Consider the following 13,651-nt stretch of genomic DNA (forward strand, 5'->3'; position numbering starts at 1 on the left):
AAGTTCTATGAACTTCGCATTGACCATAAGCTGGTCAATGCAGAAAGTCAACAAAACGTTGACTTTCGGACTCGAAAAGCGATAAAACAACGAAAGAATACTTACGGAGGGTCCCCGAATGCTAATCTAGATCAGAGAAACTCAGGTATGAAGCAATACTTCAACTTAGAGCTTTTAGATCTGATTCTTGTGATTTTTACACAAAAGGGGGGGGTATTTATAGGAAAAGTGGAACCGTTAGGATCGTTTATCGAATATCGTGCCGCGATCTCTTGCGTACACATGTCAAAAATGTGGTGGTTACTGAAAATGGCCTTTGGCCTTTGATTCGGTGAAAGGGCATTGCCCCTTGATCGAACGAAAGGCCAACTGCATTGATTAGAAACATTGAATCTGGTCTGATAGTCTGACGCGGCCCGCCTCAACATTTAGGCAAAACTCACGCGGGCCGCCTGAAGCTTCTGATCTGCACATACTTTCAAAAATGGCAGTTTTGGTCCCTGTTGCGTATTTAAGCCATTTCCGACACTTCTAAGGCCCGTAAAGCCAACTTTAAGGCCCTAAAATGATGCCTAAGCATTGTGGACATGAAACATGCTCAAAAATGTTCCGGATGTTGGTTCATTTGGTCGTACGAACGCGATGTTCGCTTAATTACGACGGGATGCGCATAAGCGCGAAAAACGATCCAAATGACGCGACGAATGGATTTTTCTCATGCCAAACATTAAGGCATAATATAAGGATGCTTACATAAATTTTTGGATGTCCGGATGTATTCAGAACGTAAGTTATGCGCGAAAGTGCAAACTTGTGCACTTTTTGACACTTTTAGTCCCTGAATGACCCAAAAGTTTATTTTAGCATACCAAACCCCTCAAAGCCTATTTCTAAGCTATGTAAAGGGTATTTATGGTATGTTTAACTTATGGACATGTTCCGGAATGTTCGTTACAGTTCAAATTGGCATACTTTCGCAGTTTGTCAAGTTTAGTCCCTGTAAGCGAATTAACTTGTTTTTGCCATACCCAAGCCTTCAAAACTTATTTCTAAGTTATGTAAAGGTTATTTAAGGTATGTTAAGTATATGTTGATGTTCCGGAGTATTTGTCGCATTAAACTGAGTACGTTTACGCACCAGTTTGCGTATAATTCTCCAGAAAGTGATGTAGAATTTGAAATTGAACAAGAATTGATATGTGCAATAGATACACATATTTATACAAGATCCCAAGTATGAAATACGATATTTCATCGTCTTGGTATTCGTTTGATGGTCACGGTGACACAGGTGTCACACCAGGTAAGAGTGACTATTCTGATTATGTGGATTTGTACGAACACTCTAGCCTTAGACAGAAAACCCAGGGTACAGGCATTCACTCTTCCAGTTCGCACGTGTTCACACTATTAAAGCCCCAAAACTTTGACGAGTCTTTTGAAAATCCAAAGGGGTTCAAAACCTTATAACAGAGGGTTCAAAACCTAGTAATCAATCATCCTAGAACAGATGATAAATTTTCAAAGCGGATTTGGAACCGAAGTTCTCGTTGTGGTTATCACCTAAGGATAGGTGATGTGCATGTTTTAAACTCTAAACACAAGATAACTTGTGTTAGGGTCCTAGAAAGTTATAATCTAGGTCAAAGCATTACTAATAACCTAATTCCCTATAACCATTGGCTCTGATACCAACTCTTCTGTCACACCCCGACCGCGTGTAACATGCAACCGCGGCGGAAAACGTCGGGGAGTGTTGAGGACAGAATTAATTGTTATACAACCATGGAAATTAAAGTTACATTTTATTTATCAAACACGGGTGTTACATTGTCTTAAAAGGAAGTACAGAATTCAAAACATAGTTATACTAGTTCTATCTTCATTTTTTAGTCTCTAAGGCACAGGTCCGCCCTAGTGTCGTGATCAACATCTTATGGAACAGCTCCTGAAAACACATGTGAAAGTAGGTACGTTAGCATAAAAATGCCTGTGAGATACATAGGTTTTGTGAAAGTGGGATTCATGACTTGAGTTTTAAAGAAATGTTTAATAACAGTCAGTTATGAGCCTTGTAATTTGTCTCGCTTTGTAAACCATTTGAAAAACGATAATATCAGATGATATGTATAGATGAACGTAAGGTTAAATGAATAACCTAGTAAAATGAGTTGAATAAGATAAGTGTTTTGTAAGACAATGTTTTATGAAAGGTATGTTATTTGTATAAAATGTTATATGTCTAAACTGAAATGATTTAGATAACGCTAAGATATGTAATATTATACAAACATTTATATATAGGAAGTACCAGCGGCGTATCCACCATGTTTGCATCATATTACATACTTCACGTTACTCAAACCATTTACCCAAACCATCCACCATGTAAGATTGTTCTTGTATAACTCAATTGTCAAGTGTTATTGTGCAAATCATGTCAAATGTCTATGTTCAATGTAAACCACCAAATGTGTATGTCAATGTCAACGTGTTTATGTTCAATGTAAATCATGTAATGTGTATCCCAAAATGTATCATGTATGGTAAGCGAAATGTATCAACTTAAACCATATGTAAAATGCACAAAACAAGTCGTTGAAGTAAAACGTGGTTTAAATCAACGTTATGTTCTGTGGAAAGATGCATGCTCTATTGATATTAACATTTATGCGGTATTGTGAAATATGCATACATCCAAGCCTTGAGACTGTGGCGATAAACCCTTAAACAAATTAAAGGTTTATCTAAGTTATGTATATCGAATTCGGTCATTCCTTACAATCCTATCAAACCCAGGATTTCAGGAACGGGAGTTGTCAATTCCTATGGTACCACTACCTACTAACGAACGGCGTGATCAATGTTAATGAATGCATTGTCCCATGTTAAACAAACCAAATGTCATAACAAAATGAAGGCATGTGATGTAAACAATTGTACTAAGTATGCTAAGTAAACATACGAAGCAGAGATGTTCATGTAAATCAATGTGCCCATATGCTGAGTAAACATATGCAGCAAAAATGTTCATGTAAATCAATGTGCCCATATGCTGAGTAAACATATGCAGCAGAAATGTTCATGTAAATCAATGTGTCCATATGCTGAGTAAACATATGCAGCAGAAATGTTCATGTAAATCAATGTGTCCATATGCTGAGTAAACATATGCAGCAGAAATGTTCATGTAAATCAATGTGTCCGTATGCTGAGTAAACATATGCAACAGGAATGTAATGTAAATCAATGTACTAAGTACGCACACAATGGGCATACATAGCATGAAATGTAATGAAATCGTGTACTATAATGTACTAACAACATAGCAGGCATATGATGTGAAAACATGGAAAGCATGAATGTAACAGATAGGCACATGTGTTTCAACCCAAAACAGTTTGGAAAACAGTAAAAGAGGGGTTCAATGTACTCACCTGAGATTTGCTTTGAAGTTCTTGTGTAATAACCAAACAATGCTAGATCACGGAATATCAAACGGCACATAATAGGTAGCTATGTTAATATACCGGACCTAAAATCGGAGGAACGGATAGTATGCGGGTTCGTAAACCAAACGAGTATGGAGACTCGTGTAATATTGTTTAACAAAGCCTACATACTAAAATGAAACTTAACCTAAGTGCTTACGGCCCATCACGACCCTGTTTAGGTAGCTTATGCTACCCTAACGCGTCGTTCGCGTAGAACGCGTTCGGAACGCCTAACATCGCGACCACAAGGTATAACCTCGGAAGGTTATAGCTATGGTCATCTAATGTGTTTGGTCGGATCCTAATGATCGACCAAATGGGTCGGGTTCGAAAGTATAAGCGATGGTTTAGATCGCTTACCTTACGACCCTATATAAGCACTAAACTAAAAGTGACGAGCTAAGCATGTTAGAACATGCTTAACTAAGTTTAGAAAACAGGTTTGGCATCAAAACAAACGGCTTTGATGCTCACGAGTAGTTTGGTTACAAAATATGCAAGAATACACATTTTGGCCGAAACTACGACTCGTCACTGAGCCTAGATAACGTGGTAATCAGTAGGTATAGTCACTACGGACTATAACCATCGTGATCACGCTCACGTTATGAAGTTCCATGAACTTCGTGTTGACCATAGGCTGGTCAATGCAGAAAGTCAACAAAACGTTGACTTTCGGACTCGAAAAGCGAATAAAAGAATGAAAGAATACTTACGGAGGGTCCCCGAATGCTAATCTAGATCAAAGAGCTCAGGTATGAAGCAATGGCATCAACTTAGAGCATTTTGATCAGATTGTGTGAGTTTTTAGCAAAAAGGGGGGGGGGGGTATTTATAGGAAAAGTAGAGCCGTTAGGATCGTTTCTTGATTTTCGTGCCACGATCCTAAGCGTCCACTTGTCAAAATGTTGTGGTTACTGAAAATGGCCCTTGGCTCTTGATTGGGTGAAAGGGCATTGCCCCTTGAACGAACGAAAGGCCAACTGCAAGTGGATTCAAACATTGAATCTGGTCTGTTAGTCCCACGCGGCCCGCCTCCATGTGCAGGCCAAACTAATGCGGGCCGCCTGGAGGTGCTGGTCAGACAACAAGTTTCAGTTTTGGCAGTTTTGGTCCCTGTTGCGTGTTTAAGCCATTTCCGACACTTCTAAGGCCCGTAAAGCCAACTTTAAGGCCCTAAAATGATGCCTAAACATTGTGGACATGAAACATGCTCAGAAATATGCCGGATGTTGGTTCGTTTGGCCGTACGATCGCGATGTTCGCTTAATTACGACGGAATGCGCATAAGCGCGAAAAATGATCCAAATGACGCGACGAATGGATTTTTCTCATGCCAAACACTAAGGCATAATATTAGGATGCTTACATAAATTTTTGGATGTCCGGATGTATTCAGAACGTAAGCTATGCACAAAAGTGCAAACTTGTGCACTTTTTGACACTTTTAGCCCCTGAATGATCCAAAAGTTTGTTTTAGCATACCAAACCCCTCAAAGCCTATTTCTAAGCTATGGAAAGGATATTTATGGTATGTTTAACTTATGGACATGTTACGGAATGTTTGTTACAGTTCAAATTGGCATACTTTCGCAGTTTGTCAATTTTAGTCCCTGTAAGCGAATTAACTTGTTTTTGCCATACCAAAGCCTTCAAAACTTATTTCTAAGTTATGTAAGGGTTATTTAAGGTATGTTGAGTATATGTTGATGTTCCGGAGTATTTGTCGCATTAAACTGAGTACGTTTAGGCACTAGTTTGCGTATAATTCTCCAGAAAGCGATGTAGAGTTTGAAATTGAACAAAAGTCAAAACATGAAATATGTAAAACACAACCAAACAAACATTGGGGTCAAATAAAATTGTTTTATTGATAACTGAACTGTTCACAATGATTACAAGCACGAATGTTACACATTTATAGGCAAATCAAACTACTGAAGCATCTAAGCTGACGTCACCATGAAAGTGACATCTAACAACCTAACAACCTTTAACCACTGTTACATATAACTACTGCTAGCTAAACACGATACTATTACAATAGACAAAGTAAAAAACTGTTTCTTCATTCCACTGTTTCATTCCAAGCAGGGCTTTGGTCTTTAGCAGCACTTGTCTTAGGACAATAGATCAAAGAGCAGCCCTTTGTTTTCAGTAGTTGTTGTACACAATCAGTACTTAATGGACAACAATTGTAGTATACAAACACTGGATGAGGGCCATCAAATGTTATAACCACTATCAAGGGGAAAGTCTAATGCAAACAACTGCTTATGATTTTGGCTCTAATTATCTGTTCCTCTGATAGGGTTCAATCCCAACAATCTCCCCGTGGAACAGATAATGCCAAAACCCTTCATTATTCTGGATCTTTATTCTCTCATCAGAAGTTCCCTAACTTGTGTTATGAACCAGTTTTGGCTCTAATTATCTATTCCTCTGATAGGGTTCAATCCCAACAATCTCCCCCTGGAACAGATAATGCCAAAACCCTTCATTATTCTGGATCTTTATTCTCTCATCAGAAGTTCTCTAACTTGCCCTTTAAATTGCAGTTCAAAGTCCATAGAATTTGTATCAGCCTCATCCTTACAAAATATAAGCTCAAGGAGATCCTGTAGATCTTCAACACTCAGGCCTAGTGCTTGTTCCCTTGATATGTGCTTTACTTCTCCATTGGATCTGATCAGTGTCAATACATGGGTCTTTTAATCAGACATCCATTTTAGTATTTTTGAACCCAATGGGTTTCTTGGGAGAGGTTTATTTACTGATGAGTTGGGAGATTGTGGCCTTGTGAAAATTTGGTGATCAGTACCATGAGCTTTTGCTAGTTTAGGGTTTTCAACTGACATTTGTTTGAAAGCTATTTTTATGATGTCATTTGCTGCAGCTATGTCTTCTGCAGTTTCTTTTTCAATCTGATCTTATCTCTTTCTTTGATCCAACTCAAAGACTGAGACATCCGCTGATGTGATCAATGGTTTAGGAGCATTGATCTGTTTTGGCTCTTTGTGTTCAGGCTTCTGTGGTAAACTAGGATCTGTCATCCTTCTTTTCTTTAACCTTTCATAAGCCTTATCTGTGTATTGCCTAGTCCATTTTGCTATGGCTTTGGCAGATCCAACTTTTGCATCCACCAGCTCTTGCTTCTTTCTTTTGTATTCTGAAGTAAGTTTATCAATGGCCTTTTTGTATTTGCTCCAATTTGGAGCTGTCCTTTTCTTACTTGGATCATTCTTGATTCTCTTGATTCTGTTTACCTCATGCTTTAGTGCAATGAGTGGCCATTCACTGAATTGTTCTTCTTTGGCTGGATAAAACTTTTCTTTCATGATGAATGCAAGATAATCCTTTCTCATTTCCTTTTGTAGGGCAGCATCAGGTGGCATATTTGACATATCTTTGCTCAGGTCTCTTGCATAATCTTCCATTTGTTTGACCTTAGTGAGTAAGAATTCCATTCTCTTAGAAATGGCTTTATCACCTTGATCTTTACATTCAATTCTAGCTCTTATATCTGCTTGCCTGGCTTTGAGTTTTAAATACTCATCCATATTTACTGGGTTCTTGAAGCCCATGAGAGAAGGAAATCTCCTTTTCGAAGGATCATCCACCGTATAGAATTGTCGCATCTCATCCTTTACAGCTTCCAATTCCAGTGGATAACTTTCAGCAATGGATACAATATTTGCAGGGTTTATTGGTTTGGCTAGAGTTGGTTTGGCTGGTATATCATCATTATTCTTTTGAAATTTTCTTTTCCTTGTATAAAGCTTTTTGGGTGAAGTGGGTTTTGGTTGTGATGTGACACTGGGTTGTATGGTGATTGTAGAAATGGTAAGAGCAGTGGTAGATGGCTGGCTAACGGCTGTTGAAACAACTGGTGTTTCAACCTCTGTTGTCATTACAACTACTGATGTGTCAGTAGATGTCTTCTGCTTTTCAGCAGGTGGTGATTTGATGGGTGGTGATGTAGTTGAAGTGATTGTTTTTGATGATGAAGTGATTTTAGATGGTGGTGGTAGGGTAGTGGTTGTGGTGTGTGTTGAAGTAGTGTGTGTTGAAGTAGTGTGTGTTGAAGTGATGATTTTAACAACTGCTGAAACTACTGATGTACCAACAGTTGTTGATACAACAGGAGTTACAACAGCTGTTTGGATAAAGGTTTGATGCTTGGAGCCTTTGGGAGGTGGTTTGGAAGCATGCTTTGTGGGTCTGGATGGTGTGGATTTGGGTTGCCTCACTTGTCTAGTGGGCTTCTTCTTTTCATCCTGTTGGATCGTCCGGTGACCCTAAACAGTCAGTATGAGTAGTTCAGCATCAGATACAAAGGCAGAATCAATGTAAAAGATGTCAACACAGCTTGTTCCTTTTCAATCTTTATCTATTACTGATTTCCTGAGCTTTTACAATATAATTCTGGCAAAAATCCGGCTGCACCTCGGCTCTCAATCAGTAATTCCGTATAGAATGAACTAAACTGATCAGGTATTTATAGATGTCTAATTCCACATGAAACTGTCCCAAGCGGAATTACATGTTCACACGATATTAGTAATTCCGTGCGGAATTATCTAATTCCGTATGAAACATATAATTTCGCTTAAACTGACTTTTGAATCCTTTCATGCGAAATTACCTTATAACACAGGTTCTTGATTTCCGTGCCCTGATCTATACTATACAATACAAGACTCAGTAAAGACGAAGTTAACAGACATCAGTGCACCAACAGACTCCCCCTTGGATGTTGACGAAGTCTTTAGCATCCTGTCTTCAGTCTTTAGTCTTGATCTTTCATTCTCTGCCCTAAATTGACTTGAACTTGTAAAGCATCCTTCAACTCTTTAATCTTCAAACTCCCATTTGAATGTTGATCCAGAATTCTGACTCCCCCTATCTAAGACTCCCCCTCTCGATAAGCTGGGATTTGAATTTCTGGTTCAAACTTTAACATTTCTATGCCATAGGGATTTTAATTCCTGTTTCTCAAACATATAACATTACAATCTATACAAACTTAAACTTCTATTAACTGTTCATCAGTTTTAGAAATCCACTTAAGTATTCAGGTCCAAGTTAATGACCCTGATTACTCAATTTATCTACCAAGTACAACTTAATGACCTTGGTTGATCTGTGACAAAAACAAACTGATTTTGTTCAAACATTTTCAAACATTTTCTGAAAATTTACAAGTTTCAAATTAATGAACTTATTTAGATTTTTCAATTTTTCAGTTAATATATTAAGCTCCCAACTCATCATCCAGCTCAGAATCTTTCTACATCTGCTCCAACGTTCTGAATCTGAAGATCAACTCTCCACTTTGGTTTGTCGGAAAGTAAAGCAGAAATGAAAAATCTTTTTGGATTTTTGAAAAGTTTCTAAACTAGAAAATGAATTACAGAAACTATATGCAGAATGTAATGAAAATAAACTATTTACAAACATATTTTTGGTGAGCGTGTTAGGGAATCATATCAGCTAAACGACAAGCTACTAGCACCGTTAAGCTTGATATCATACTAAGCTTTAAACAATTCACGTAGATTGTCGATAAGTTGATCCACTTAAATTTTCATACAAACTTCAATCTGTTCAGGATACGATTTAGATGAATTAATGAACTTAAACTTATATGTGTGTCCCACCTCTTGAATATACTCCCGTATCCAGATCCCAATATTCAGTCTTACAGGTGAGTATACCTAGATGATATCTGTAAAGGGTTAAATGCGAAACCGTGAGAGCTCAGGTCAAAAATTCCGTTCAGCAGAGAGATGACGGTTCGACTTAAGGTGTGTTCCCTTTAGAGAATCTTTTCTTCAACAACACATGATTAACATTTTTCAATGATTCATCATTTTTATGGTGAGGGCGGTGCTATATTTCAAGCAATGCGCAAAGTATTATACGGGGACTAGGCCATTGCTTTCGCAAAATCAGAAGTCCCGGGATAATACCTCAGATATCACTGAGTATAAAGACCTAGTATCTCAGAAAGAGGGACCTTTCAAACAAGATTTCAGGGGTTACCTATATATTCAAGATTTGTTCCCCACAAAATAAGCAAGTTTGAATTTTTAGGTTTATATCCCAAACAAGATTTACTGAATGTATAAAAACCTATCGACATATCATCAGCGAGACTGTTTAAAAACTTTTAGACTTTACAAATCTTTAGCGTACCGTAACTGTCAAGCCAATGTACTATCATTTTCCCTTTTTACACAAACTCTTTTTTAGTTTTCTATTATTTTTGGATTTTGAAATTTTCTCATGTTTTTGGATTTTTGAATTTTTTACTGTTTTTGTATTTTTGAATTTGTTTACTGTTTTTGTATTTTCTGAAAATATTTACTCCCCCTAAATACCAAAACAAGTAAAAAATCGACAAACCATTGCAGATTGTTTCTCATCGTCATCTACAACAGTACCTTCATCAACACCAATGATTCCATCTGACACCGAGAAAAGCATCATACCATTCAGTTTTAAAATATACTTAAAACGTGTTTTATCAAAAGCTTTGGTATGTAAATCGGCTTTCTGATTGTCAGTGTGGATTTTCTCAATTCGTCTCAACTTCTTCTCGAAGCAATCTTGGATGAACTGATGACAAATTTCTATGTGTTTCGTTTTAGCGTGATGTACTGGATTTTTTGTAATATTAATTGTGGCCTCATTATCAACAAAGATAAGGGTGTTAAGAAATTACAAATCGTAGTCGCGCATCTGTTGCTGAATCCACAAGATCCGAGAGCAGCAACTGCTAGCAGATACATACTCCGCTTCACATGTGGATAGAGCCACAGAGGTTTGCTTCTTACATTGCCAGGTAACCAAAAGAGGTCCGAAACACTGACAACTGACGGGTGGTCCGTAGGACAACCCTTAAAAGGTCTAAATGTACGCACATTCCATGCTTTATTCAGTTAATTGCTTGAACTTGGTAACCACTCTATGTTTGATTATGCAGGTGCTAAATTGCTTAAGATGCGGGACTTATGATGCTTGAATGGATGTGGGAAGATGGCATCGTTAAGAGGTGAAGAAATCAAGTTGTGGTGAAGAAATAAGAAGACAAGTACACTCAGCACCGTAACCTACGGCTCCCAGCCATAGGTTACGACTCCCACCATTTGCCAAAAGGACCAGCCGTAAGATAGGAGCTCCTAGCCGTAAGACATGATTGATCGCCGTAACCTACGGCAGGCAGCCGTAGGTTACGGCTCCGTGCTGATTTGTTGACCCAGTGACAGCCGTAACCTACGGCTGGGAGCCGTAGGTTACGCCTCCGACTGATCTCAGAATGTACTTACACATTTATTGGCCATTTCATGAGGATTTATGGGATCTTATCATGGGTATTCGGTTACGGAAGATGGGGGACGAGTTGGGGAGTATATTTGAGGCACTTGGAAATGAAAAACATATCTTATCATCTATCTTTCATCTAGTTTTGTTGGGATTTTGTTGAACAACATTACCTTCTATTTTTGCATTATAGTGTTACTTCAAGCCATGTGTGGCTAAACATTCTATGATTATCTTGGGTTGAAGGTTGTGTAAGACTTGTGCTTTCATTTTATATTTCTAGAATAACAACTCCTTTCTCTTTGAATTCTTTGTTATGGTGCATGATTAATTGTTAGTTAAGTATTGATTTTTATGGTAAACTAATTAGAAACCATACGTTCTTGGTGCCGTTGGCAATCGAGATATCATGGGTATAGTTAGGCTTGGGTAAGGGTTAATTGATCATCGGGTAACAACCTCACGTTCCAGGAATCTGAGTACTTAGTTCCCTTTCATCACTGCAATTGGTCATACACGAACTATGTCTATGTAGTTCTTTCTAGTTGAATGTTAGCACAAAAGTCGAAGCAAACTGGAAACTCAAGATAGTCATTTTTCTCTAAATTGTTTACAAACTCAATTCTCATTTTGCAAATTAATTAGTAATTGTAGTTTTAAAAGAAACCAATCCAATCAAACCAACACTTGAATTTTACTTTTCTTGCAATTAGTCTAATTTAGTTAATCTAGATAAATTCTCAAATAACACATTTTCCACAAACTCCCTGTGTTCGATACCCACTTACCGCTATCTATTTAGTAGTAATTGGATTAAATTTGCGTGTACCACGACAAACACGTCAAATTTTGGCGCCGTTGCCAGGGAGTAGTGCACAACGTGTGTTAGTTTAATAGTTTTGTTTTGTTATTTTCGGGTTTACACTGGTTGTGTTTAGTGTGCAGGTACTTCAGGTGTATGCATACTAGGGGCTCTCACAGGTCATCACCGCTATCGTTTGATCCGGAATTTGAAAGAACGCTAAGGCAAAACAGAGTTTTAGTATGGGAAAACAAGATTATTGGTTCACCCACTTCACCCATCACACCGAGAAACATCATGGCTGATTCATAAATTCCACCTACAATGGGTCAAACGACCTCATCCTTTATACCTACTTCCACCCAATCATCACCAAACACCAATTTACCTAATACCACTGTCGAATTCACACCAACCAATGTCACTCAACCGATCACTACCCAAGTCGAACCCACCATTACCTTTAACCCTTCTACCACAATCCCACCATTATCCCACTTCTTTCCCCCAACTACGGGTCAATCATCATCTAACTTCACAATTACACCAAATTCAACTATTGTGCATGCTATGCCCTCTTTTAGACCACAACACCAATCGGGTTTTCAGTACTCGACTCTTCCATTTGGGCAATCTTCGGGAATTCAAGGAGATGGGTATGATGAAGGATTTGAGGAGTTTGAGGGTTATGATGAAGATGGGTATGCTTATGGGGGTGATGGAGATCAAGGGGAATTCGGTTATATGCAAGGCCAAATGCAAGTGATGCCAAATGTTGATGGAGTGCAACAACAACAACTCATACCTCAACACATTCGGCCGAGGCCACAAGGGCCACAAGTGCAACGTCCCATACCATTGCAACAAGTTCGTCCGCCAAATGTTCAACAACAATTTCAAAGGCCTATTCAACACCCACCGATGCAGCGACAACAATTTCAACAACCATTGGCACCACAAGAGCGTGTGCCAAGACCAATGGGTCCTATGCGTCCAGGGGGTCGTGTGGGTGTACCAAGAAGGCATCTTAGAGAAAATGTGAGGGGCATTGAAGCGCATTTTAGGCCGGTAATCACTCATAATCCTTCACCGGTAGTCATTCCTCACAATGATCAAGGGAGGACATTTGAAGTGAGGACTAACTCATTGCAAAGCTTGCCAAAATATAAGGGTTTAGCAACGGAGAAGCCTTACTTTCATTTGGAGGCTTATGACTCGATTTGCAACACTCTTGGGAGTCAAGGATTCTCAGCCGATGATATTAAATTGGTACTATTCCAATTTTCTTTGGAAGACAAGGCGAAAAAGTGGTTCTACACATTACCTTCAGGATCTATATATACATGGGGGGAAATGCAACAAACCTTTTTGGATGAATTTTACACCGCTCAAAAGACGAATGATGCTAGAAAAGGGTTGAGGAGCTTTCAACAACAACATGGTGAAATGTTTCATGAGGCTTTTGAGCATTTCAATATGATGATTAAAAATTGCCCTCACCATGGAATTGAATTGTGGGAATTAATGAATGCTTTTCACGAGGGGTTGAGTGCCGAAGATGCTCGTGATTTAATGTCTATCACCGGTGGGACTTTTGGTACAAATTACGAGAATGATAACTGGGAGTTTTTGGAGAGCATGGCAACTACATCAAAAAGAAAAGCTCAAGCATCAAGGAGAGCACGACCGGCCATTGCCCGACCTCAAGTGCACGCAATAGATGATGGTAATGTTCAAACCACTAACCAAATTTATGATGTTTGTGCATTGTGTAATGAAATAGGTCATGCGGCTGAAAATTGCCAAGGAATGGTGGAAGGGCAATATGAAGAAGTTCATGCGGTACAAGGTCAAGGAGGGGGTGGTAGGAACTACAACATGAATTCCAACACTTACCACCCCGGGTTGAGGAACCACCCAAATTTCCGATATGGGAACCCTTCAAATCAAGCTAACCCGAATTTCCAAGGAAACCAAGGATTTCAAAGGCAATATCAAACGGGTCAAAGCTCTTCGGGTGGAAACGAAG

At 38.7% G+C, this 13,651-nt stretch overlaps 1 non-coding gene across 1 annotated transcript; it reads right to left on the reverse strand.

Moving 5' to 3' along the window:
- Positions 1–13,024: 13,024 nt before the first annotated feature.
- Positions 13,025–13,130, reverse strand: LOC118491741. Its single transcript, XR_004892186.1, has one exon. It is a non-coding gene; the product is annotated as a small nucleolar RNA R71 (small nucleolar RNA).
- Between the last annotated feature and the right edge of the window lie 521 nt (positions 13,131–13,651).

This window comes from Helianthus annuus, chromosome 4 (genome assembly GCF_002127325.2).
Source record: "Helianthus annuus cultivar XRQ/B chromosome 4, HanXRQr2.0-SUNRISE, whole genome shotgun sequence".
Taxonomy (NCBI): Eukaryota; Viridiplantae; Streptophyta; class Magnoliopsida; order Asterales; family Asteraceae; genus Helianthus; species Helianthus annuus.